Source organism: Pituophis catenifer, unplaced genomic scaffold (genome assembly GCF_029215685.1).
Source record: "Pituophis catenifer annectens isolate HBS135680 unplaced genomic scaffold, rPitCat1.0.hap2 SCAF_3, whole genome shotgun sequence".
NCBI classification, from domain to species: Eukaryota; Metazoa; Chordata; class Lepidosauria; order Squamata; family Colubridae; genus Pituophis; species Pituophis catenifer.
The window spans coordinates 183,922,209-183,949,131 of NW_027256883.1; the positions used below are offsets into that span (position 1 = coordinate 183,922,209).

The window sequence follows — 26,923 nt, forward strand, 5'->3', positions numbered from 1 at the left end:
GATTGGGCCATGTGATGGACTTGTGGGTGTTGGGCAGGGACTTGAACTTTTCTTTGGGTGGGGAGAACCTGGAAACTTTCAAATTCGGGTTTCCCCAGATGTGCCAATATGACATCTCTAATAAAATATAGCTTTGAGGAACTTGAAGCCTCAGAGTTTTCTTTCATTGGGGGTGTTACTTGGAACCCTGACACTCTGGTTCTCTCCTCTACCTTTTGGGTGGCAAAATTGATTGCTAGGTTCAACAGGAACCTATTTGATCTTTATTTGTCTTTTCGATATTTGTTGTTATAACCTTATTATTTGTTTTAGGATTACATTGTTTTTATAAAGTGTGAGCTACAGGTGACTTCAATAATAACATGTCATCTGGAAATTTCTTTTTCTAGCCTGTTTTCTTAGCTAGCAAATTTTCCTAACAAGCCCCTTTGTTGATTCTTAGACTAAGAACATTTCATCTAAATATCTATATGATTCTTGCTTTACATTTTTCCTTTTATTTATGTGCAGTTAAAAAATAATTTGTACTAACAGTTATACCGAAGGGAATCCTAAATATTAATAATCGTATTTATTCATATTTATTCCTGTTATTGCTTCTCCTGTACTTTCTTTTTATTTCCACTACTGTTGAGAATTTCATCAATACAGAAGATTATATTTAATGTTATTATTATTTAGATTTAATAAAATCTCACTCATGCCAACACCACCACTAAACTAGAAAATATCTTTTTCTTGAATTAATCCATTGTTTATTTGAAGGGGAGAAAAAAGAAAGGTATATTTTGCTACTGATAGTTTTCTACCCGTACTGCTTAAAAATTCATACCTCTCTTTCCCTGCAGTGAAATCCAGCAGGGGGTGAAAGCCAGGACAGTTTTAACAAAACATTTTAGAAAAAATACTTTTTAAAAAAAAGGAAAAGTAAGATACCCAAACTATCAAGTTGCCCTCAAACAAACTTTACTGATAGATGTTTATCAGCAGATCTCTTTTGCCAAATTTGAAAATTTACTTAATTATTATAAATTTCTTTGCACTGGCAGATTGATTCCTAATTCTACTTTTAGGCGTAAATATTACTTACTTTTGTTACAACTGTCCTGGGCTTTCTTAGTTAGACTGCTTTTTTCTTGCCATATTGACAAATCAGACTGCAACTGTAAGGCTTTTAACATGAAATTTTTGGAAATTATTATTACGTTGGGTACCGCATTAGACCATTATAAGATTTTAAGATTCAGTTTCCAAGAACTGAAGTTTCCATTGCCCTTGTGATGAGAAATGCTCAGTTTTCAGAAATGAAGCACCAAATATCACAGAAATATCACAAATCATTATGAAATCAGCAGTATCCTAAGTGTACCTAGGTGTGCTTAGGTGCTGCTTAGAGAGAATACCTGAGGCATTTAATATGCAACATTCTGTTTGCTCGTCAGGCCCACTTTCAAGTGTAACAGGTCTATTTGCTTGCTTTTCTAGATCCAGCTGACTTCACAGACTGGATGTAGAAGAAATGTTCTTTTCCCTTTGAGCAGTTTTATGCACTTTGGGACTATTTGAAAGGACTTAACTATATGCTTGTGACATGTTATTTTGAATCTGTGGGAAGATCAAGGCTGCTGTGTGAATCCAGAGAAAAAAAATAGATTCTGGGACTTAGGCATGTGCTTTGGAGAATAATTCAGAGCAGCTCTATTTATTATGAAATAAAGATATGCAGCCACCACTTTTCTCATTCGTCTTTTAATATTTACATCCCATTCAAAAGAGACAGAAAGTTAAGAAGGAAACAAAAAGACCAGAACACATCCTCTAGCCAACACCTAGATAAGCAGGGATTAACATCAGACAAACCACCAAGAAGAAAACAATAACCTAATCAAAGAACTACCAAGGAGAAAACTACAGCTCCCACCAAATCTGGCAGGGCGAACATCTTTAGGAAATAAACCCCATACTCACTTGCACTGATGATGTTATCTAGTTGCATCATGAAACATCTGCAAGCAAGCAACCAAGCTCAGAGAACACCAAGGACTCCACTAGAATATGTTTTTTTTTCCAACCTTAACTAGGGAATTCTGGGAGTTGAAGTCCACACATCTTCAAGTTGCCACAGTTGGAAAAACACTGCACTAGAGTATAAGAGGAAGGGAAGGAAAAACTCAGTCAAATTTTGTTTCTGAAACCTATATCGTTCCAGTCAATTGGATTCTGTTTCCTGACCTGAAATACTTTGCCCTGGAGAAATGTGAAGAAATCATATCTGTCCACAGAATTTGGTGGAGAATTTTGAAATGTCTTTTGTGCCCAACTTCATCATAACTGGAGTCACCTGAATGTTACTACACCCTCATTTTTCTATCAAGGCAGAAATATCAAAACGGTAAGTCATCGTTTGAGTATCCATCATCACAATATATTCTTTGTTTTGAAACTCTTCACAGCATGTGATTTGACTAGTGTCTCCATCTTTATTTTCTGCCTTCAGATGCATTGCTGATAAACTTCTCCCTCCCCTCAGACACATTGACCTAAACCAGCCTACGAACCTTCAGAATCCAAATCAACTGCACAGCCAACCAGACAGCACCGACCCTCAACCAACCCATGCAACCCCTTCCCCCACTAGCAGTTCACCTTCCAATGACTGACCTGATGTACCTAATCTCCTTATCACAAGACTCACAGCTGACCCATCACAAGACTTTCACTTGACACACCCATACCTGATATCCTTATAAACAGAAGAACACTGAAATCCTCTACACGCCACTAAAGATGTTACTTAGCCTGGTAACAAAACGTTTGAAAATTAACCCACAAGCTTGGAGAATGAAACTTCACACACACACACACACACACACACACACACACACACACATATATATATATAGTGTACATCAGTGGTGGGTTGCTACCAGTTCTCCCCGGTTCTTGTGAACCGGTAGTGGAAATTTTGAGTAGTTTGGAGAACCGATAAATACCACCTCTGCCTGGCCCCACCCCCAATCTATTCTCTGCCTCCCAAGTCCCAGCTGATCAGCTAGAAGGAAAAAATCAGGGCTCACTTGACAAAGAAGAGAAAAAACAACAAGACACCTTAGCTTTAAATTGAGAAGCCAAGAAGCCTCCCAACTGATCAGCTAGAACCGATCTGCTCCTTATAAACCGCTCGATGGTGGTAGATTGGCAATTGAGGCCAAGCTGCCTGAAAGCGGTTTCTAATGCTCTTGGTGGCAGAGTGGCAAAAAACTGTTTAAACTCTTGCCGTGGCACTTCAAAGGGCTGCCCTACAGCTGATCAGCGGTAAAAGGCAGTGTGGTGGTAGACCAGTGCACTCCAAAAACAAATGAGTACACCGGTGTGCTCCAAAAACAAATAGGTAGACCGGTACGGCTCTACAAGCAGTTAAAAGCCTGGTAGACCAGTACCTCTGCTAAATCCTAAAGAATTGTTTGTCACATGACCACCAAACCACACCCACAAAATAAGCCATCCCCACAGAATCGGTAGTAAAAAAAATTTAGAACCCACCCCTGGTGTACATGTATTTTATAGAATTGTTTTAGGAAACAACCTAAATACACACACACATATACACATACACTGTATAGGAGTCCTGGTGGCACAGCATACTAAAGCACTGTTATTAACAGTGTTATTAACACCAGCTGCCTGCAATTACTGCAAGTTTAAATCTCACCAGGCTCAAGGTTGACTCAGCCTTCCATCTTTTCTAAGATAGGTAAAATGAGGACCCAGATTGTGGGGGCAATGAGCTGACTTAGTATAAATATACAAAAGTATGAAGGCTATTGCTTAACGCATTGTAAACCGCCCTGAGTCTCCGGAGAAAGGCGGCATATAAATCAAATTAATAGATAGATAGATAGATAGATAGATAGATAGATAGATAGATAGAGATAGAGATAGAGATAGAGATAGAGATAGAGATAGAGATAGAGATAGAGATAGAGAGATATATACACAACTACATATACACATACATGCGTACAGATATACAGATATATGTATATTTGTTTTCTCAGGTTTTTGCGGGTGTTTGTATGTAGGTCTTTGGTTATTCGGGCCTTCTCCCACGTAAAATTGGAAGTGTCTTGGCGACGTTTCGACGAAGTCTCATTCGTCATCTTCAGGCTGGTGTTCTCGGCTTCGTGCTTGCTCCTGGAAGCACGAAGCCGAGAACACCAGCCTGAAGATGACGAATGAGACTTCGTCGAAACGTCGCCAAGACACTTCCAATTTTACGTGGGAGAAGACCCGAATAACCAAAGACCTACATATATGTATATATATATGCACACACACATAAATATACACACACACATATATACTATTCTATAAAAGCATAGTAAATAAATGCTATTTTGTGATGTTGTTTCCTAAAATATCTTTTATGTTTACTTCATTTTGTTAGTAAACTCATGTTCACATGCATATGTATAAGCACATCTTATACCATTGTTTCTCAACCTTGGCAGTTTGAAGATGTGTGCTGGCTGGGGAATTCTGTAAATTGGCATCCACACATCTTCAAATTGCTAAGGCTGAGAAATACTGCTGTATGCATTTAAACATAATCAGGAAATATGAGCAAATCCTTTAAGGAATTCATCACATGTAAAACTTTTCTTTACGCAATGATCCCTAAACCTTTATTCAGGTTTGATCTCTGCAAAGAATTTTCTCTTCTTCCTCCAAAGTAAAGTTTCTACATACAATATATTTGCAACTGGAGATTCTCTAATAAACTAGCAAGAAGCAGCGGACTTCTACATCTTATGGATAGTTGACTTACAATTCATTTAGTGACCATTCAAAGTTACAACACCACTGAAAAAAACTGATTTTATGACTGGTCCTCACACTTATGACCATTGTGACATCCTCACAGGGATGTGATCAAAATTTGGGTGCTTGGAAACTAGAATGAATTTACTATGATAGTTGCAGTGTCTTGGGACCATGTGATCACCATTTGCGACCTTCTGTGCTCATTTCAGACAAGCAAAATCAATGGGGAACCCTGGATTCGCTTAACGACCACATAATCACCTAACAACTGCAGTGATTTGCCTCTCAATCATGGCATGTTATATTGCAAAAGTGGGTGCAACTCACGGAAGAACCATGTTGCTTAGAAGCGAAAACTCTGGTCCCAACTGCGATTGTAAGTCGAGCACTCTTGCATGGTATAATGTAAACTAATATAGTGCACAGGTACAATAGTAGAAGAAGAACTGACCCATAGAAAGATCATCTCACGTCCAACTGAACTGCAAGAAGTAATTCTGGCACCCGATACAGGTAAAAATGAAGAACAAAATGTCTCATATTCTCCTCTTTTTTCTTTTCCTCTTTCTCTCAGCTGTGATTTGTGGGATTGCCAGAACTCCCTTATTCTGTGCATTTCTCTTTCCTTCCTTGCTGCTGCTGCTGTTTTTATTTTATTTTATTTTACTTTTTATCTAGGGCAGGGGTCGGCAACCTTAAACACTCAAAGAGCCACAAAGTCCTAACCGGAAGCCCCTGTTCAATTCTGGAGCCGACCAGAAGTCCGGCTTCCCCATCGTAGTCTCCTCCTAGCACGGCGTCCTTTTTCCTCTGCTGACCAGAAGTCTGGTTCCCCCATCACAGAGTCTCCTCCTAGCACAGCGTCCTTTTTCCTCTACCTGTCCTAACTGAAAGCTCTATCAATTGTGGAGCTGACCAGCAACAGGGAGCCACAGCAGAGGGATGAAAGAGCCACATGCGGCTCCAGAGCCGCAGGTTGCTGACCCCTGATCTAGGGACTTGCTTCCAATGAGAATATCCCAAGTTCCATCAATGCAAAAGATGATTCTTATTTTCTCATCGTTCTCTTGTAAGAGAGGTTTCTAGTGGTTTGGGAAAAAATTCCAAACACGACTGCAATATGTCCTTTGTTAAGGAGTTGTGTATTTTTCATCATGTCTCAACAGGGCAGCTGTCTTCCTCTGTTTATGCTTTCCTCCCTTTCTTCCCGAAATGCAAGAATCAAGAAGACAGCAGTTTCTGAGGCTTCCTTTGAGGCAGTCACACAGGCACCATTTTCTAGCACTTGCTGATGCACATGAAACCTTAAGAAACTGTTTCATTTGGTAGATTGGGATTTTAATTGCTATGTGCATGGTTAAGTTACTTTCATTTACCTGTGAGGAGGGAGGGAGAAGCACGGGAGACTGCTTACTCATTAGAATAAAATGTCACAGTTGTAATCCTCCCCCTTCGCCTGTTTATTTCTTCTAATGTTTTCCTGCCTGAGCAAGCGAGTTCGTAAAGTCAGTTTTAATTAAAGCATGTAAATCTGGTTGCAGCTGTGCACCTAATGAGGAGGCTAAAGGGTCACTGACAAATGTTTGTGTAAGCAGCAGGCCTGGTTTCCTCAAGAAATTGGCGCTTGTTTCTCATCCATCCCACAGTTAATGGATGCAGCTTTTTTCTCCATTCCAAACCACTCCAATTTCTGTTTTTGCTGGTGATGCTGTTTTGTTTTGTTTTTTTGTATGAAAGCTCATTATGAAACACAAATTGAAAGTATTCTTATTCTTGCCAGATCAGGGATAATTTTATTTATGCTTGTGTGTGGCATGTGGATATATATATGGGTTCTGATTGGGTGGGGGCTTGCTTGTGCTCGGGTTAGTCTGGAGTCTAACCAAGCCCCCACCAAACAGAACACACCCCCAGCCAATCAGAGCACAGCCAACCCTCCATCCAATCAGAGCACAGCCAAGCCCCCAACCAATCAGAACACACCTCCACCCAATCAGAACACAGCCAAGCTCCCACCCAATCAGTTCACACCCCCACTAGCAGTTATAAGGAAGAAACAGCTGCGATCACACATTCCTCCTAGAAGCACGAAGCCGAAAACACCAGCCTGAAGATGACGAATGAGACTTTGTCGAAACGTCGCCAAGACACTTCCAATTTTACGCCGGAGAAAACCCGAATAACCAAAGACCTACATACAAACACCCGCGAAAATCTCAGAAATATATATATATATATATATATGCATATTCTTTCTAGCCAGGTTCCACCTATGTAAGCTAAGTTGTTCTTCAGCCCTAGTTCTGTGAAATCTCATTTCACAGAACTAGGGCTGAAGAACAACTTAGCTTACATAGGTGGAACCTGGCTAGAAAGAATATGCACATAAAAGCCTATGAAAAAAGAAAAAGACATATATATATATATATATACACACACACACACACACACACACACACCCATACACATGCAGATGCACACACATTTTCACACATTACCTATCTTAAAAGAACTTGTTGCAGGAATGAAAATGTACATTTTCAGATTCCCACTCCCATTTACTGTTAAACATAATCATAATTTTAGTTTAATACACCTCTGTAAATGTGGAGCAGCTTTCCCCCAACTCTGGTGTTTTGTAGGTATATTGAGGCTACAAATTTTAAAATTTCCAGCTGCAGTGGCCAATACAGTCCCAACAGAGAGCATCAAGTTGAAAATAGCTAATGTAGAATCAAAACAAAGATCTCTCCTGGACACCCTGAGCTCCACAGAGATTTCACTTCCTTAATTTGTAGGTACATGACATCATTCTTTGGAAGGTCTCATTCATATCTTCTATGTTTGTTGATCCCAATGAAGTAGTCAATAATAAAAAATAATCAAGGAGAAAACCAAGCCTAGAACTAAGGAGAAGTTTCCTGGCAGTTAGAACAATTAATCAATATAACAACTTGCCTCTGGAGATTTTTAAGAAGAGATTAGACAACCATTTGTCAGAAATGGTACAGGGTTTCCTGCTTGAGCAGGGATTGGACTAGAACACCTCCAAGGTCCCTTCCAACTCCATTATTCTGTTAAGTTTAGCTAGGTTTAGTCCAGAAGAAAAAGGAAAGATAGTCCTTCCTCACTTCCAAGTTGAAGTGTTTATGATTAATCCTTGATTCAGCCCAAAACCAGAAAACCTTGAAATGTACTTTCCCCACCACTGATCCCTATCATCCCTCTGTTGCCTCCAAAGTAGGTAAAACACAATTCTGTGTACTGATTATAAATGTACAATATATGATAGCAATTTATGACAGCAATTTATGAAATCCTGCAGCTTAGCAGCCTTCCTTCTTTTGCACCTCATCCACATCTGCTAATCAGAACACTAAACAGATATGGGACAGGTTCAGCTGCAGGACATTGTCAAAGCTTTTCCTTCTGTCCCATCTCCTAGACCCAATCAGTTCATCCAAGTTTTAAAAAGAGAGACCAGATTCACAAATAATATTCGGCCCTTCTTTTACTTAATATGGATAACAAATGAAAAGTTCAAGAATCCTTTGTGCTCTGTTTGAGAATCAGAGACTAGTCTTATCATTAAACTGTTATACAATTTTAACTTTGCCCTATAGCAAAACAAACAAACAAACAAACCCCATAAAGCACAGAGTGTCAGCTGAGCAGTCTAGCACTATTTTGCAATTCTGATATTCCCCTGACACAGCGCTGTTGATTCCAGCTCTTTCGGAGGGCAACACAAAACCAGCCTGGGAGACTGATTCAGGAAATGGAGTGGAGGGGTATAGCTTCATCAGCCAGCAACATTGAGAACTGTCTTCTTGATTCCAGCCATTGCTGGTCACCTGACTTCATTTGTTATGTATTTTGTTATTTATTGATGGAGAAACCTAACACACTTGCAACTGTCATTGGATATTTTATTTTAGGTGGGGCACTAATATCAATAGAACCAAATATGATTCTGAATGAAAATGGAATGACTTTCAATGATATTGATGACTTCAAATGAAAATTCAAGTAGTAAAAGAAAAAAAAGAAAGATCTCATAGCCATTCAACTGGCACAGCTTAACCCAAGAAATGAAAGGATGCATCATTTGGAGGAGGTGCTGAGAGTTTTCTTTAGAGAGCTGTAGCTTCCACCCTATCGCATCAGAAGATCTTTATGAGGAGACTTAATTTCAGTAAAACTAAGCCTAATGGTTGGTTATAAAAGTTGTGGAATCTTGAGATTATCACATTATACTGGAATTGGGAGCCATTCACATTTGATGTTCAAATAATTAGAATTATTAGAAAATACTTGCATGGTTGCTTCCATAGTTGCATTTTCAAACATGTTTAAAGTTTCATGAAAGTACACAAGTTTGACTCATTTCATAGACAATAATTTCAGGATATTAATACAATATGTTTGATATATAATCTGTAATATAATTCCAAGCAAGCCAATGTAACATGCTAAACTGCCTGGAAATTTTTCTCATTTGTTTACTTTATCCATCACATATTATACTAGGACAACATTCACACAATAGCAGGTTTTTCCTCCCCTAAGCTATAATCTATTTTATTATTGTGCCATATAAATGTTTAATGCATGTTTAACAACAAGAAAATGTAAGGTTGGACAGTGTACCTTTATTAATTTGTTTGCCAATAGTTACCTAAATGTGGAGCACAAATATATCATTGGGTGCAAACTCATTGGTTAAGCATTAAAATAATACCCATAGCTAACAAAAACCACTTGTGTGCCTTCTGGGAGATTCCAGTTCAATATTCTGAAATGGCAATCAATGCTTTATTACAGTTCTGTAAGGCAATCTGTGATAGTGGAAGCCAAGTTCACCCTTATCTTTTTCACAGCACCCCAAGACAGTTTTCTTTCCTATGTTATTATAAAAGCCATATGTGCAAAACAATCCTTATTTATTCACTCCCCAGAGTGACTTCACTGTTGTGAAGAACAAATAATTGTAATATGTATTGGAACTTGAAAAACAAAAAAAATCTCTTTATTGGAATATGAATGCAGTATATGCAGTATATGGTAGAACTTATTGTTGTGCTGTAAATTTGCTGCTAAGTAACATTTGGGAATGAATTTCTCTTCTTTGACAAGGTTTGGTTTATTGTTATTCATTCTGCACCTGAAGAAAATAAAAAATTCATTAAAAAGAAAGGAAAAGGGGATTTCATCAACATAGTACCTCTTTGTTGTGTCACCAAAGATAAAGAAAAGACGGACTGAAGCCCCAAATATTTTTAGAATGAAAAAAAAGTTTTAAAATGTTTGTTTTGATATACTTTTCAGTCTTCCGTGTTAAGGGAGCTTAACTAAAAATAACAAGTAATCAAAATGCCATCCAACTTTCCCATCTGACACAGAATTACACCACTTTAGATAGTCCTATTCTGAAGGATTTCATTAGTGTTTATTGTCATGTACTGTATGTAAATCTAGAATTATAGACAAGCTGGAGATTTTACAATTTATAAACCAGCCTTTCTCAACTTGTTCCTCAAAATATGATGGATTTTAACTCTCATTGTGCATGGTAACTACAGGCAATGATATGATAAAAATGATACCAAAATATATCTGGTACCAGGCACCAAGTTGGGGAAACCAAATTCCAGTCTTCTTTAACAATGCCAGTAAATATGGTACACTCATATTATACAATGATAAGAGCCATGATGGCGCAGTGCCTAGTATGCAGTATTGCAGGCTAATTCTGTTGACTGCCAGAGTTCAATTCCCACCATCTCAAGATTGACTCAGCCTTCCATCCTTCCAAGGTCAGTAAAATGGGGACCCAGATTGTTGGGGGCAGTATGATGACTCTATAAAGCACTGTGAAGCAGTATATAAATCTAAGTGCTATTGCTATATAGCAAACTGCACAACTTTAAACAGATTCTAATTAGTGGGGAAATTTACTACATTTTGCCTGCTTTTCCAGCAGAAAGTAAGAAAACTGCAGATTTCTAGATTCTATTCCATTCCATTCCATTCTTCTCACTGAAATTAACAATATTTGGTATTAGAAGTATGTATTCCAAAACACACAGATACTCACAGATACTCCACACCTGGAAGAGGAAGTCTGGTCTAGTAAGTAAGCAGTCCTGAAACCTGAATTTTACTTCCATCTTAAGTATAAATGACTTTTGGAAACCCTTCTTGGAAATCCATGATGTCTACAGTGCCATAAACACCAAATATTCAGCCCAGCCCAACACTGTAAATATGTCTGTTTCTGATCTTAGAGAGCTCTATCTTCTTCTAAGTCTGAATCTATTGACTTTCTTCAAAGAAAGTTAATAGTAATTTATGCCAAAAATCTATCTTGAAATTTCTTGTTTTCTTCTACTATAGCGATTTTTATTTATTTATTTATTTTATTTTACTATATCCATAGAATGTTTGAGAGGGTTTTTTTTTCAACTTAAGGTAGCAGAAAACACTTTTGCTGCAGTTTTCTGTTATGCCTCTTCCATCCCTCTTGGGTGCCTGTACTTCCAGGTCCAAAAAAGGTCCATGGGAAGTTTTTCCTCACAATGTCTTTTCTTAAGAGTTAATGGAAGTGCAGGAAACCAGGCAAATTGCAGAGGATTGGAGAGAGGGGACTGAATTGTTATGACTGGTTGCAAAGCAAGATGTTTAGCCTGAATTTGGCATGTTTACCCACCTATCCAGTCCTTCCCAAGAACCTGGGACAGAGACATGTTTGGTGATGTTAAAGGAATCATTACAGAATGTAAGCTGTTCTGGATAAAGCTGCCTTTTGCAATTGACTGGAGGTGATTTATTAATCTTGATGGTTTTCAAGTGGTGCTCCAGCTACTTTGGGACTGCACCCAAGTTACCTATTACTATTGGTACTACCTTTGCTTTCTTTTGCCACACTCATTCCACTTCTGTTACTGACTTTCTCAAGTTCTTTCTCTTCTCTTCTATTCCAAAGCACTATTTGTTGTTATTTCCTATGCTACTTTATCGTGCAGTTGTTTGTAGTCAGTCTATACAGACTGGAATTGCCCAAATGTTAACTGCCTTGATGGTATTTCCTCCAGAGTTTGGACTTTAAGGTATTCTTCACTTCCATGACGGTATTCCCTTCTAGCCTTCGTCTTGACTTCAGTGTGCTTTGATATTATCAGTTTGAAGGATGCCCAAGGTTTTGTAGTGAACATCTTCATCCAGACTCTTGATGTTATTTCCATAGGGCATCTTGATTCCTTCAATTTTCCTTATTTTTCTCCTATTGATGGTGAAGGTGATCCATGTATACAGTCCAAATTCCATTGCATTATCTTGAGTATATATCTATATCTATATGCAGACATAAGGGATGCGGTGGCTCAGTGGCTAAGATGCTGAGCTTGTCAATCAAAAGATTGACAGTTCAGTGGTTCGAATCCCTAGTGCTGCATAATGGGGTGAGCTCCCATTACTTGTCCCAGCTTCTGCCAACCTAGCACTTCGAAAGCACATAAAAAATGCAAGTAGAAAAATAGGGACCACCTTTGGTGGGAAGGTAACAGTGTTCTGTGCGCCTTTGGCGTTTAGTCATGCCGGCCACATGACCACGGAGACATCTTTAGACAGCGCTGGCTCTTCAGCTTTGAAACGGAGATGAGCACCGCCCCCTAGAGTCAGGAATGACTAGCAGGTATGTGCGAGGGGAATCTTTACCTTTACCTTTATATGCAATGTTGAGCAGCAATTCTGTTTCAGATGCTGTTTTTCCATATAGCTTCAAATTGTTTATATACCGAAGGTGGGATAGTCTGGCAGATGTTTCCAATAGCCATGGGCTGACTTGTTCGGTACTGATGACAGAGGAATCAGTGCAATGACAAACAGTAGTGATAGTTGAGTCTTCTTGAAAGATTCCTGTCTTGATATTAACCTCTCCCAGTCTATCATCCTTGACCAGCTTCTTGATGTTTCTACTGTTATATCTAGCCAGTTGGTTCTGTCATGGGGCAAATCCCTCCCGTGAGTGTTTATATGCCAGCAGCAGCACCAGTTACAGAAGAAAATATGGGAGTTTATTTTGTGGTGCTAGAACACACATCCTTTGTCATTTCGGGATCCACTTTCCTTCTCGGCCAACTCAAACGATCAGAGCCAGAATACCACTTCTGAGACTTTCTCCCAAATTATCTTCTTTTTGAATTAGGACTGGTTGAAAAATATAGGGTAGTTTTTGCTGAGGGGGGGGGGAAATGGGGGGTGTTGCACAGTCCTACTTAAAACGCTGCTCTTTACACCGCGGGGAGTTCGACATCGCTCTCCGTTCCCCGAAAGACCAGACCCTCCGTCACAGGGGGCATCGCAACCTTTCGTCCCCCCCCCGGTCGTCAGCCCCCTCCACCCCCCCAGCTCCGCCCGCTTCAAGGTCCGACGGTTCCCCAATCCTCCTGTTACAGAAAAAGACACCAGCGGAGAAACTGGCAGGACTAGAGGTCGGAAGGGCGATTCCTCCACTGCTAAGCCTGAGGAATCGCATCAAGCCGCGCTCAGCGAATAAATCTCTGCCTCCTTTTCCCCGCCCGGTTTCCCTCCCCGCCGCCTAGTCTCTTCAGGAACGGACTTTTTCAAAATTAGGCAGAGGGGGAAGACGAGGCGTTCTGCAGAGTCAGGACCTTTGACGCCCACCCACAACGCCCTCTCGTGTCTTCCAGCAAATCCCCCTCCGTCTTTTTTTTTGAAGAGTCCTTCCCGGGTTTGCTTTTGCGGGGTTTCCCACCGCGAAAAAGCCCGGGAGCTGCAGAGGTCTGCGGTCCTTCGACCCCCTCCCGGCCCTAGGAATGGTGCGTTCTGCTGAAAGGCATCTTAGCGCCAGGAATCTCAGCTCCGCCAGTGTGTTCGCAGCTTGGTAGAGTTGGCTGCTGCTGCTTACCCGAGCAAAGAGCGGTAGCTTGGGCTGCTGCGGGGCTGTTACTGTCTGTCTTGGTGCTGGCCCTCTTCCTCTTTCCTCCTTCCCTGTCTTCTTTCACTCACTTCTTCTTTGATATTTTTACTTCTGAACATTTTCTTGCTTGGTGAGTATTTTTTTTCCCTTCTTCTCTCCAACCGCTTTTCCTCCATTTACTTTTTTCAGTGACCCAGAAAATATTATTATTTTTTTTGTTGTGTTGGTTTTGGTTTTGGGTTTTGTTTTTTGTTTTTTTAAAGAGACTAGCTATTTTTGGTTTGTTTGCTCTGCCTTCCGTGTTGGAATCAAGCAACTGATTTTACTTCTTTTTTGGGCATCCACCTCCCAACTAATTTTTCCTTTGCTTAATCTTGTTCTGTTTTTCTCCCTTTACAATGATGTACTGTTTTTAAAGCTTGTCTTACCCCTCTGCCATATTTTAAACACCCCTGTCTTTTTCCTCTCTTCAAATGTTTGACTTAACATGTGTGGCTTTCTTTGTCTTTGAACTTTTACATTTTTTTGTTTCTTTATCATTAACGTCTTTTAGTTCTTTTATCTGCCAAATGATCATTGCAGTTTCTTGGATTGATTTTTCTAAAGAATTTGAAAGCATTTCTCAGACAATTTTTTTTCCCTTTCCTTTTTTTAAATTGCTCCTTGCAAATTGGATTTCAAATATGTTTACATGATGTTGCCAGACCATACTTTCCGCTTGATTTAAGTCCCACCAAAGGGGCAAAGAAAATAAAAGTGCTACTGTACCAAAAGAAAATAGGCAGGAGACTGAAGGGGGGGAAAAGTTTTCTACTGATGCTTGGAGACATCAAAGTAGAATAATAAACCAATTTATGTATAAGAGAAGCACCAAAGTTAATATAATAATAATAAAAAAACCTCACAATCTTTTATGCAGTGGTATGAATACTAAACTGTGTTTGATGATGGTGTGTTGACTTATTTGTGTAATATATTGCTTGCCAACTTGCCTCTGGTACCTTACAGCTTTAGGATGCAAGAATTAGAATTTTAAGATGCAATCTTATTAAGATTTCTAAGTCTAGATTGTTCTTGTGCCAGTACTACTGGAGCTCTCCCTGAATAATCTGATTTTGGGCTCTGTGGTCTGTGTTTAAAGGCTTGAATGCTAAGAATAAATATTGCAACAAGCAAGCAGCACATGCTTTTCATCAGAAGCTGTAAAGTTATGCCAGTTAAACTCCTTTTCTATTTAGTCTCACATTCTCTGCTGTATTTGGCAATATTTCCTATCTCCTTTCCTATCACTCATTTAAACATGAGGTGCCAGGGGTTGCTCCTAAGATGTTCTGCATTCTATGCCTGCATTTAATTACTGACCTGTTTTGTTATCCTACTTTATTATGAAAGGGATTTTTTTTTACTGTTTAGTACTATTTTTAAAAAAGTGTTTAAAGTTTTATTTACCCACCACACTGGCAGAAACCCTCATTAAGTGCAGAGATGATGCAACTGAGTATTAGCGCCTTGCCCCAAGGTTATAGCGTGAACAGCACCGATATATGAACATTGTTCTCCTGCATCTAATCAAGCCTTCAAAGTAATTACTTCACTACCCTTTCATGTCCAGGTTTCACCTTGTTTCTCAGAAATGTGTGGCTTACTAATTGCAACAGGTACATGTTATCATAGATTTACACAGGCAAGTGCAGATTGCACAATTAAATCTGGAATATATGATCTTTCCCAAACAAAACATGTTTATTTAACACTACAGGACATGAGCTTTCCTGAATTTTGCTGAAAGCAACATTGACTATATGCCTTCTAAGGAATTCAGAATAATTTCAGCCTCACAACAACTTTGTATATAGATCAGGCTGAGATAGAGACTTCCTCCAAGAGACTTCATATCCTGCTGTGCTGTGTCTGAACATGCATTTCTTAGTGAAACCAACACTTCAGCTTTTACACCATTCTTAAGTTCCACAAAAACACACAAAGTATGCATTGGATAGGATGCATGCAAGAACTCCTATGGCCAATTAGAGCACCATCATGTAGTTGTCTCCTACAGATAGAAACAATATGAAACTGCTTTGCCTCAACTTGGCAAAAGCTTTCATTTGACAACTACCTTTCCGGAACTAGGCAATAATAGAATATTACTTTACTTGCAGTTAAAAACTGATTCTCAAGCATGGTTTCATAATAAGGGAACAGGCTTTTGAATTAATTTGCATCTAACATCACATAAATATGCCAAGAGTATCCATGAACTCTTAAACTAAACAATGTATGAAAGATTGATGGGCTCATGCTCCCATTTTTAAATATGCCTGGTTTGTCAAGCATGACTGTGCTGATGGGGAAATGACAGCCTTGAGAGCCAGATTTAAGTACATTCAACAAAATAGATCATGAAACCATGGCCCACACTTCAACCCAACTAGTTTACAAGATGGGATATACAGGAGATGCTATGAAAATGTGATTTTTTGTTTGACTGCATAGATTTTGCTGTTGTGTTTGATTTAGCTATTTTAGGTGACTTGTTCCTGCTCTTGTTTTTTTTGAAGTAGGAGCCAGAAGGTTTTTTTTAAAAAAAAAAAATAATAAAATCTGACATATTTTTTGCTGCAACAAATGAATAAAACCTGTGGGTACAGGAAGTTAATGTTCAGTATTTTTAAATTACATTGATTTTAGTGGGAAGAGGTAATATCATCCTGCTGAAATCTAGGGAGATTATTTTCAATAACTTTGGTCAGATCATCCTTATTAAGAAGTGTTTGTAAGATGTAGAGAGATAGCTGCTATCAGTGGCTTGTCACATGTTTATAGATTTGTGTTGCTGTTGCAACACAAACCAAGAAGTGGGCTTGGTTAGAATGGAAAGCATTTCTCCCAAGAGCCACACAGTTTAGCCTAATGGTCTTCTGTTTTCTAGCAAAATGCCACCTTACGATCTACATCTCAAGGTAAAGTTGTAGATAGATTTTAAGGGACTGACAAAGAGTGTTAGTCCAATAAAGACAGACACTTGAAAAGAATGATAATAGTCAGAGATGTTTAAGATATATTATCCAATGGCTGGAAAGGTTTGCTAACCACAGCAAGTGTATTAAGAAGTGGACCAAATATCAGGAAGGAGGAAAGAAAGAAGGAAGGAATCTTATGTGAAAGATTTTTCCCAAATGATGATGGAAGGGAAGAGGATTAGGATGGTATAGGCACATGTTTTGGTTGTCTAATTTCCCTCAAAGAATGTGAAGGGAAAATTAATATTTTTGATGGAGAATATCACTTTATTTGACAGAAAAATATGCTGTAAATTGGTCCTTAAAAAAAATACCAGTAAAAGAGGCCTTGGAGCATTCAGTTACCAAGTTCCTCGGTAAAAGTTTTTATTTATTTATCACAGTGGAAATTTCAAACCTTGAACTAAATGTAAAGATCATATTAACAAGAACAGTGCAGTATTTGTATATAAAATAACAGTAATTCCTTGATGAGTTGGAATTTCTCAAGATATGCAGCGTTGTTGTCAAATAGACCAATATTATTATCCCTATTATCCTCATTTTTATTCTCAGCAAGCAACCTGATATGTGCAAGAGTTTCCCCAAAATTTAGCTTTACTTCACCACTGAATTAGAATGCCTTTTACCCATCTCTAAGTAGGCAGAAAAGAATAACTAACAGGTTTTTTTCTATTCTCATTGCCAATCCTTCCCCTCAGTCTGTGACCTCTCGTTTGAGTCATTGCCAATCACCTGACATCCTTCTTAGATAAAATATATTAAAGCTTAAGAGATTTCAAACATCTGGAGACTGCCCTTGGTGGAGTTAGAGTTAAGGAGAGAACACTATTTTAATCCTGGTATACCTAAGGCTGACTTAAGCCTTTCTCACTCAACAGCTGTGGATTAGATGAGCGCGATATCAGGGAACACATCAGAAAAAAGATGTTGCCAAACTACACTTGTGCTATAGTTAGGCCCATATAGGGATACAGACAAAGAAACTGATCATTTCTTTCTTTTTTTTTAATGGGCTGAAATACAATCTGTATTTCTACAGATCTACAGGTCTTACTTTCCTTGGTTAACCATCAAAAAATCAGAAGATTTGCTTGGAAATTTAGCTAACAAAGCAGTGTATGCTTTGTGAAAAGGAAGCAGAAACATAGGGAAATTTGCAATAAGGAGCTGAAGAGGTGTAGCTTCTGCCCATATTGCCACTTCAAAGGCTTTCCAATTTCACAAAAATGCTAGGCAAAACGTCTTAAGTTAATAACAAACCATTTTCTTCTAACTCATAAAGCTGTAATAAGATCGTTAAAATATAATCAACAACCCTACACTTTTCATACCTATGTTTATAGGAGTCAGTTAATCTACTGAATTCATGCTGATCTAAATAATCTGAATCTGTTCCAACAGTAGAAGCTTTTTGGAAAAATATTAGTAGGTATAGGTGTATTCTCCAACCTAAGGGATGTCATTCTCCCTATTCGTTCCCCACCCTCCCAATCCCTTAGGCCAGTGTTGGTGAACCTTTTCGGCATTGAGAGCAGCCACCCGGTGCACATACGCGCGCTGGGAAGATGATCTTCCAGTTTCTGGTGCATTCATGCACACCGGCCAGCTGGTCTTCGTGCACGCATGCACAGAAGAAATGGGAAGATCAGGTGGCCGGTGAAAATGCGCGTGCTGGAAACCCGTGTGCATGCGCACCGGCAGCTGCTCTTCTGGTTTCCGAGACTCCCACGCACATGAAGACCAGCTGGCTGACACACCAGAACTCAGAAAACCAACAAGCGATGGCTCACATTCCCAGAGAGATGGCTCTGTGTACCACTTCCGGTATGCATGCCATAGGTTCGCCATCACGGCCTTAGAACCTCTGCCGTCTTCAAATGCAGTAGTCTGTTTTCAACTGGCCCCAAAGAATGCCAATGATAAGCTTTTATTTTAGAAGTTGCCCTCTTTGATTAAATTGATCTTCTCTATTATATAAGAGCACAGAGCTGTTGGTGAAATGGTTCACTGTTGCATTTCATCTCCTCAGTTACTTAACATCTTACAGGTTCAACTGACTGATCATTTCAAAGGCCTCGACTATAATACATAGAGGTAAATGAGAAGCTTACATTGCCAATTGCTATTTTTTTTTTCAAAAATGAAATTTTGCCGCATTTTACAAAAGACTGGATTAGGGTGATTGCGTTGCAAGTTTCATTAAAGCAGAAACTTCTTGCATGTTCAAGTCTTAGCAAAGTATTAGGAAATTGGTATTTAGCTGGATGTATTGCAGAGATTCAAAAGTGATGTATACTAATTCACATAAACGACATGGAAATAGTTTTTTTAAAAAATATATTGACAGTTCCCATTTTTTTTAATCATAAAACTGCTTGTTCTTTTGGTCCATTTGCAGTCTATTGAACCATTCAGGAGTAAATTAATTGACTGCTGAAAACTGTCCTAAACACTGTCCTGAAATCACCCTCTTAGCTTGTCAGTAACATGCAGCTTCATTCATTTTACCACTGAGTTGATGAAGCACTAATGCTCAGTCATCATGTGACATCTTACGCTGTACCATCTCATCATGCTGTGATTCACACCTCAGTGCATCCACAATTTCCATGAAAAAGTACTGGTTTGAAAATAAGTAATATGAAAACTTTGTCTGTGATATTCCCACAAACAATCTGTCAAATTGATGTTGCAGCCATCAAGTGGCAAACCTCCATGCACATCAAACTTGGATTTTAAGTTAATGCTTTAGTATTCCATCAAGGAATCGCCTGCTCTCCTCTATATGACAACAAAGGACTTTCCAAAGGTTCTTCTTAGAACTGACATTCAGTACTGAATATGGATAGAGGGTTTTTTTCTTATATTTATAAATGTTATCTGTATAATTTTTCAGAAAGTTAATCAACCAGATGAGCATTTTTCCCTACTTTAGATAGCATGCCATATATCTATTTAGATGTAATATCAGGATGGCTAGTATATAATGAGAATCATTTTATACCTGAAGTAGAGATGAATCACTTTCGTTTAGCTGCTGAAAATTAGATAGATAGATAGATAGATAGATAGATAGATAGATAGATAGATAGATGATAGATAGATGATAAATAGATATAGAGATATATAGATGAGAGAGAGAGAGAGAGAGAGAGAGATGTTCTATTTCAAGATAAATAGAGACACTATTCTATTTCAAGGTAAAAATTATGCAAAGTGCAGAAAAGGAGTAAAAAATAGTAAGCCAAAAAATTAAAGCCATGAGAGTTAGTTAGTTTAGTTTATTGCCTTTTCTTCCTTTTTTAAACAAATGTTTTAACATCTAAGCACAGCTTGCTTGATCTTGCCTTTTTCTCAACCCATTCACTCTTCTTTCATCCATTTGTTTTGCAATCCAGTTCTCTCTATAAGACCAAACTGCATCAGAACACCCCCCCACACCCCCCCCCCACACACATTTGTGTCTCTCTGTGTGTGTGTATTTGTACCAGTCACTTACATTTGTATTCAACCTATATTCATTGCGCATCATCTCAATCTTGATTGTATATCTTTTTGTAATAAGAATAATTTATACTGCCTATATTCTTAGATGCTTCCTTAATCATTTTTAGCTCCTTGGTTAGGACATGAGTTATTAAATTTCACCAATATTAGATTGTGAATCTAACTGTAAATTATCCACACTTAATAATTCATTAAACTTGAATGTTCTCTGATTCTCGATAATTCTGGGCAGGTCACAACAATCAAACCAAGAACTTACAATAAAATCAATTATACATTAAAGATAAAGATAAAAGATGGCAAGAACAATGAAGCTAGGGTACCTATTTATTAAATTCCCACTGAGTTCAACTTATTTTCCTGGCATTTATATTTCTCAGTTCCATAGATACCTACATAGAGGACAGAAGTTTACTCTTATGCATAACCAATTTCACTTCTTTAGACAAATGTAGACATACTTTAGTTGCATGTATTACCTATTGCACAGTATTTCTACCAGCATACACATGACATACCATTTCTCCATCCATTTTCCATCTTTAGGGAATATTCTATCAATGCTCAAAAACTCATCTAGTTGCTCCATGAATTTTTATATATAATTTGTGATTATTTAATATATTTTTCCAATTAACACAAGTACCCTGGTCTTTGAGAGATTAATTTTTAGATCTGTGCTCCTTGTTGCATTATATAATCTGTCTAATATACACTACAAATCATTAAGATTCTCAGGCAAATATACAGCATTAACTGCATACAAAAGTACATGTGTATTTTTATCCTGAGCAGCACTCCTCAAATTACACTACAAGCATTCCTTATGCAGTTAACCATGAATACATTAAAGATCCAAGGCAACATCATGCATTCTTGTCATACTACTTGCTCAATATTAAAACATTTACTATTGCATTTATTCTGATACAGGGTTTGCTTTCATCACACACTTTATTGCATTCAGCAACCAATATTCAGTTCCTAATTTGTCCAAACCTTTCCATAAGTTAAACCTATTCACTTTATCATACATTCTCTCTAACTCAACAAATGTCAATAACATTTATTTCTCATATTCATACAGATCTCAATAACCTTTTGAACAGCAAAAATCTAATATGTACATCTCTTGCCCAGCCTAAACATTTCCAAATTTTGTTCAGCTCCCTATTCCATTCACCTATTCACTTTTCCTTTATATGTAGTCTTCACACAGACCCATTAAGTTGCACAGCCACCTTACAAGTATAAGCCGCATTCATATTTTCATATTTCTCCAGATGCACATGTTGTTGCAGTGTTTTCTTATTTGAAGAAAGAAAGAAAATCTTATTTGCAGCATTTATTCTATTTTATTATTACGCTATGCATCTCACTTTTTATTTCAATATTTTTCTATGCATCCTGCTTTGTATATCCCATTTGCATAATGCCACATACTTTGGTGGTACTTTCTAACACACAGCTTTTCATTCTGCTGTAAGCAGCTTCCACCTCCTTATTTAATCTATCTTCTAATAAAGAATTAATAAATCCTTTATAAATAAATTATCTTGTAATAAAGGATTTATTCACAAAGGATCTGTATTTTCTTTTCTAAAATTCTTACACTTTCTTCTATTACTTTCACTTTTTTCTTTTTCTTTGGGCTTTTTTTCCTGGCCACATTAATGTGCTTTCCTTCAGCTCTTGGGTAGACAGAACAAATACCAGCATTTATCATGATCACTTCACTTTTTGGATCCATAGTATTTTTCCATCTGTACATATTTATAAATGATATATTTAAAAGAGATATACTTTTAAATAAATGATATATTTAAAAGAGATATACTTTAGATACTCACGAGTCACTGTTCTCATTTATTTTTTCCCACATCATCCATTCATGTCACATAACAGAATTACCTTTCCTTCTGTATTATTTCATTCAGAAAGATTCACAGTTTGTATCTCCAATATGTAACTTGCAACTATCACCAATCAATATATTCCTGTATTCATAAGGATCCACAACTGTTTAGATGATGCTAATACGTACATTGCATATTAGCTTTTCATTCATAATTAAATCTACATTTCCCTGGGTCCATTCAACTTTACACCATAGAATCAGAGTTTTTTTCAGATACTGTATATGATATCCTTCTCCTTGTTAATTTCCTGTGTTTCTTCTCTTCCCTTTTATTTGTTCATTCATGCTTTACCAATTACTACTCTTACATTCCAAGTTGCAGTCTTCCATAAACTATGGGTGTCATCAGGTGGGCCCATAATATTGATTCCCACCATTTATTGTGGCTTTGGTCAATTGAGACTTTCATGCAATGCTTTTTAGTAGAGTGCAATAAAGAAAGTTTGGTCTAGTGGTGAAGGCCCCAGGCTAGAAACCAGGAGACCTGAGTTCAAGTCCTCTCTTAGCTATAAAAGCCAGCTGGGTTACTGTCACTCTCAACCCAACTCACTTCACAGGATTGTTGTTGTAGGGAAAATAGGAGGAGGAAAGCGTATGGAATAAGTTATTTGTAAAAATAATAAATGCAAAAATAAATATATAGATTTTCATGAAGTTCTTACATATGATCTATGAATTTTGAGACATCTGGTGCCAGACTGTTTATGATCAAGAAAATTTCTACTAGATCACATCAGATGCTTATACCCACTTGAGCACGTCAGAAAGGAAACACACTGAATTCTTTAACATCTATGAAGTGTGATACCACTGTATGGATCACTTTTAATTAGTGAGTTCCCTTAAAATAATAATAATAATAATAATAATAATAATAATAATAATAATAATAATAATAATAATAACAATAACAATTTTATTTCTACACCGCCCTTCTCCCGAAGGACTCAGGATGGTGTACAGCCTATTAAAACACAAAAATACGGATATCAATTAAAAAATAATTAAAATTATTAAATAATTTCAGCCTGAATTAAAACCCAAAAATTTAAAACACCCAATTTAAAATCATTTACTGTGATAGCCCGGCCTGGCGGAACAGCAGGGTCTTGAGGGCACAGTGAAATGCACGGAGGTCAGAGATCTTGCACAATTCCGGGGGCAGTTCATTCCATAGGGCAGGAGCTCCCATAGAGAAGGCCCTCCCCCTGGGTGTCACCAGCCGACATACCTTGGCCGATGGCACCCTGAGGAGCCCCTCTCTGTGGGAGCGGACTGGCCTGTGGGAGGCTACTGATGGCAGAAGTCGGTCTCGAAGGTACCCGGGTCCTACGCCATGGAGCGCAGTGCATTGTAGAAAGTGCCCCAATTTTCTTTACAAATTAAGTCCAAAATGCATGTAGCAGCACTCACTAACACAGATTGCCAAACATCCTGTTTATTCTATGATTCTACCCAACAATTCTATTGGAATCAAAGTTGATTTTATCATACTTGACACATTGTGACCGACACCAACATTTCCTCACAGATGAACAAAAGGCTAGTAAACTATAAATATACGATGCACTCTTTTCCCACAAATGAGTTAAAATGCACTCTATCCATCTTTGAATTTGCAGAATGCTACATAACTGATATTTGCTGCTCTCAAACCAATCTCTCTTTTGCTTTTATTAATTTTGTCAAGGTCCATTGACAAGGGAGTCTCAGTTTAAGCAGTTGGATTGAGCATCAAAACACTATCCCCCTTCCCCCAAAAAAATAGGGACTCTCCTAATCTCATTCCACCTCTTTTCATACTCCACTTCAACCATCTCCTGCTGTTCCTTCTCTGCCAATCTCTTGTGCTACATTGTTCCATTCCAGATTCTGCACATGCTCTATTTGTGATGCATGAAAGCAAGCAGGCAATGGAAGAAGAGCCGGGCAGGATGTGCATACAATGATGACAAGGTGGCTGCTGCAGAGACTGAGAAAGAAAAGTGGTGTGCTCCATTAGGAATATGGAAGACAAAGGGGAGAAGGTGATGACATATATGCAATGACCCAGTATGTACAGACTGCAGTACATATGGACACGATGATTACATCATTGCATGGATGTTGTCAGTTTGGCATCATCATGGTTTGCTGCTCTGCTTAGCTGTTGGGTATTGCTGAGGGACATGGAACAAGTGCTTTATTTCTTGACAGCCTGCCAGATTATATGTCCCTCCTCACCCCAATGTCTCAAGATGGGACCTGACTCAAAGGTCCAGCTACCAGACATGGGCTGCATTCCAGAGTATTAAATGGCAACAAAGACATACACGCATTTCTAAATTGTCCATTTTTTTGTAACCCAAATATGGTAGCATGAGTTTAAAACCACAACAACAACCTAAAACTCATCCTTATGTGTATAAGTGAGAGTGGAGAGAAAAGAAGCAGTTTGTCAGAGAATAATGTGCTGTTTACTGAGATTGACTGAAAAGTGCATTGCAGCATTTTACCCAGAGATCCCGGGGGCAATTTTGGCAAGAAACAGCACAGGTTAACTTATCCAAAATGCCAAACTGAAATACTTCATTACATTTAGAACATTCAAAAGAACACACATTTATAACAACAAGTAGAAAGCGCTCTGCCCCTGTGTTGCTGTGATGTGTGCATGAATTGCAAAGAAAAAAAATGCTCTGCAGCATTTTGCTAGTTGTCAGAAAGCTGTTAGAGAGTGACAGGAAAGGGCAGGAAACATCATCAGAAAGCTATATAGGTTCACTGAACCATCTAACATTATGCTTCATTGATGCAGGTGGCGGCAATGCTGTTTGTAGGCAGAGATGTGTTTAGTTGTAAACACACTTCTCATGGTGGTCCTTTGTTTAACCATGTCTCTTTCTCAATGTGTATTAATGGCCATCTAAGTTTTTAATGGCCACTGTCCATTAAAGGCAGGTTCTCTCCCTTCTGTCTTTTAGAATTGAGGAGGGAAAGTGAGGAAGGATTGAGAAAAGCTGCTCTGGGCCCCCACCATTGTCCCTACCTAGTGTTACCTGTGAGCAGCCCAGACATTTCCTTCATCATATCGCATTTGCTCCCTGCCCTGCCTGGGGAAAGAAGCAGAGAGGAAATGAAGAAAAAGTGAGCATTATGTAGGACATTGGAAAGGCTTTTGACAAAGTTCCTCAACAAAACACTTAAGTAAGCTTTGTGGTATGTTATGAGGACTGGGCCCCTCACGGATTGGAAACTAGCTAAAAGAAAGAAACAGATGGGAAGAACAAATGTACGCTAAGATATTGCTTCCAGAAGTAGCTGGACTCTTGTGGTTACGGATTTTTTATTGTTGTTATTGTTTTTATTTGCATAGCTGAAACAAAAGCAATTGTTTTGCAGAATTATGGAAGGCAGAAAGAAAGGAAAAAATGGCATTTCAAAAATAAAAGAATGTCTTTCAGAAGAAGAAGAAGATTTTTTTAAAGGATAAAAGTAACAAGAATCTATATTTTATAGGCAGTATGTTTTTGTAGATATGACTTTCATTTTTTAGTTCAGGTTCTCAGGGTCATTCATTCAAATACATCATTTGGAACACAGTGGCTCAGCCTCAGCAACTATAAGATTTGTGGACTCAATACAAGACTGCTCACCCATCTCTAAATTGTTTGCTGCATTCTGTTTTAACTTTTTTCCTAAAGCCTTCCACGCCTACTAATACATTCCTATCCATCTATTGCCAATGTTTATCAGCTTCAGCAACTTTAAGGTGTGTGGACTTGAACCTTGTGGCTAGAGGAATACTGGGAATTGAAGGCCACACATCTTAAAGTTCCTGTGGTTGTGAAACACTGGTTTAGAATCATCTTTTTCAGAAATTCATCCGCATTGTTAATCTGTAACTGTGTGTAGGTGTTTCTTCCCTCCCGCCACCCCAAAATCTTTACCTCCTCCCCATCTGTCTCAGTTGCTGCAAATTCCTGACTCCCTTCCAGGGCAGTGGATATTTTGCAAACTGAATTTATCCCTAATAGAATTTGGAAAAAAGGTCCAGGGGGCAGGTAATGATGCTATTTTAATACCAGTACAGTTTACAGACTGGGGAGAAGGTGAAGGCACCAAGATGGAAAATGAATATTGCCAGGATCTGCTCATGTTAAATACCAGTCCTAGCCACATATTTGCCAAAACCTGGCTATATGCGCACCAGGCACAGCCATTGGATTATGGCTGTGTTTCTGCTTCCTTATACTAGTGCTAAATCCATGGGCACAGTTGCGCATGTAGAAAAGGGATAGGACTTTGATTTCACAAGCCCCATCTCGACATTTTTGAAGCTCAATGCTAAAGCTGGGAAAAATCTCTACAATGTTATGTTTTCTCCTACCAGTTCTCATTCTGCTTCATACAAGAGAATTTGCTTTCAAGATGTCTTTTACAAGATATGCTTTCAATGAATTCCTCATAGGCTGAGCTTGGTGGTTTGGACTTCTTTAGTAATGAGGTGGTCAAGGGGTGTAAGTTTTAATTTTGATTATACAATCATTTATTTCATTTCTCATACTTCAATTAAACCCACAGGGGAGAAATTGTTCCCCATAGAGAAGTTGGTCACACAGTCAGATGTTTAGAGAGGGTTTAGCATTTTTAGCTCACTATTGTCTATCTATCAAGTTGTTGTTGTTGTCATGGTTGATTGAACAGTCAGCCAAATGTTTAGATGAT

At 38.3% G+C, this 26,923-nt stretch overlaps 1 protein-coding gene across 4 annotated transcripts in view; it reads left to right on the plus strand.

Moving 5' to 3' along the window:
- Nucleotides 1-13,735: 13,735 nt before the first annotated feature.
- RALY (RALY heterogeneous nuclear ribonucleoprotein) overlaps nucleotides 13,736-26,923 on the plus strand; it is a 259,210-nt gene continuing 246,022 nt past the window's right edge. For all 4 annotated transcript variants that reach the window (XM_070939948.1, XM_070939951.1, XM_070939949.1 and 1 more), the window contains exon 1: nucleotides 13,736-13,895. The gene's annotated coding sequence lies outside the window, so the exon portion shown is untranslated. The remainder of the gene's footprint in view (nucleotides 13,896-26,923) is intronic.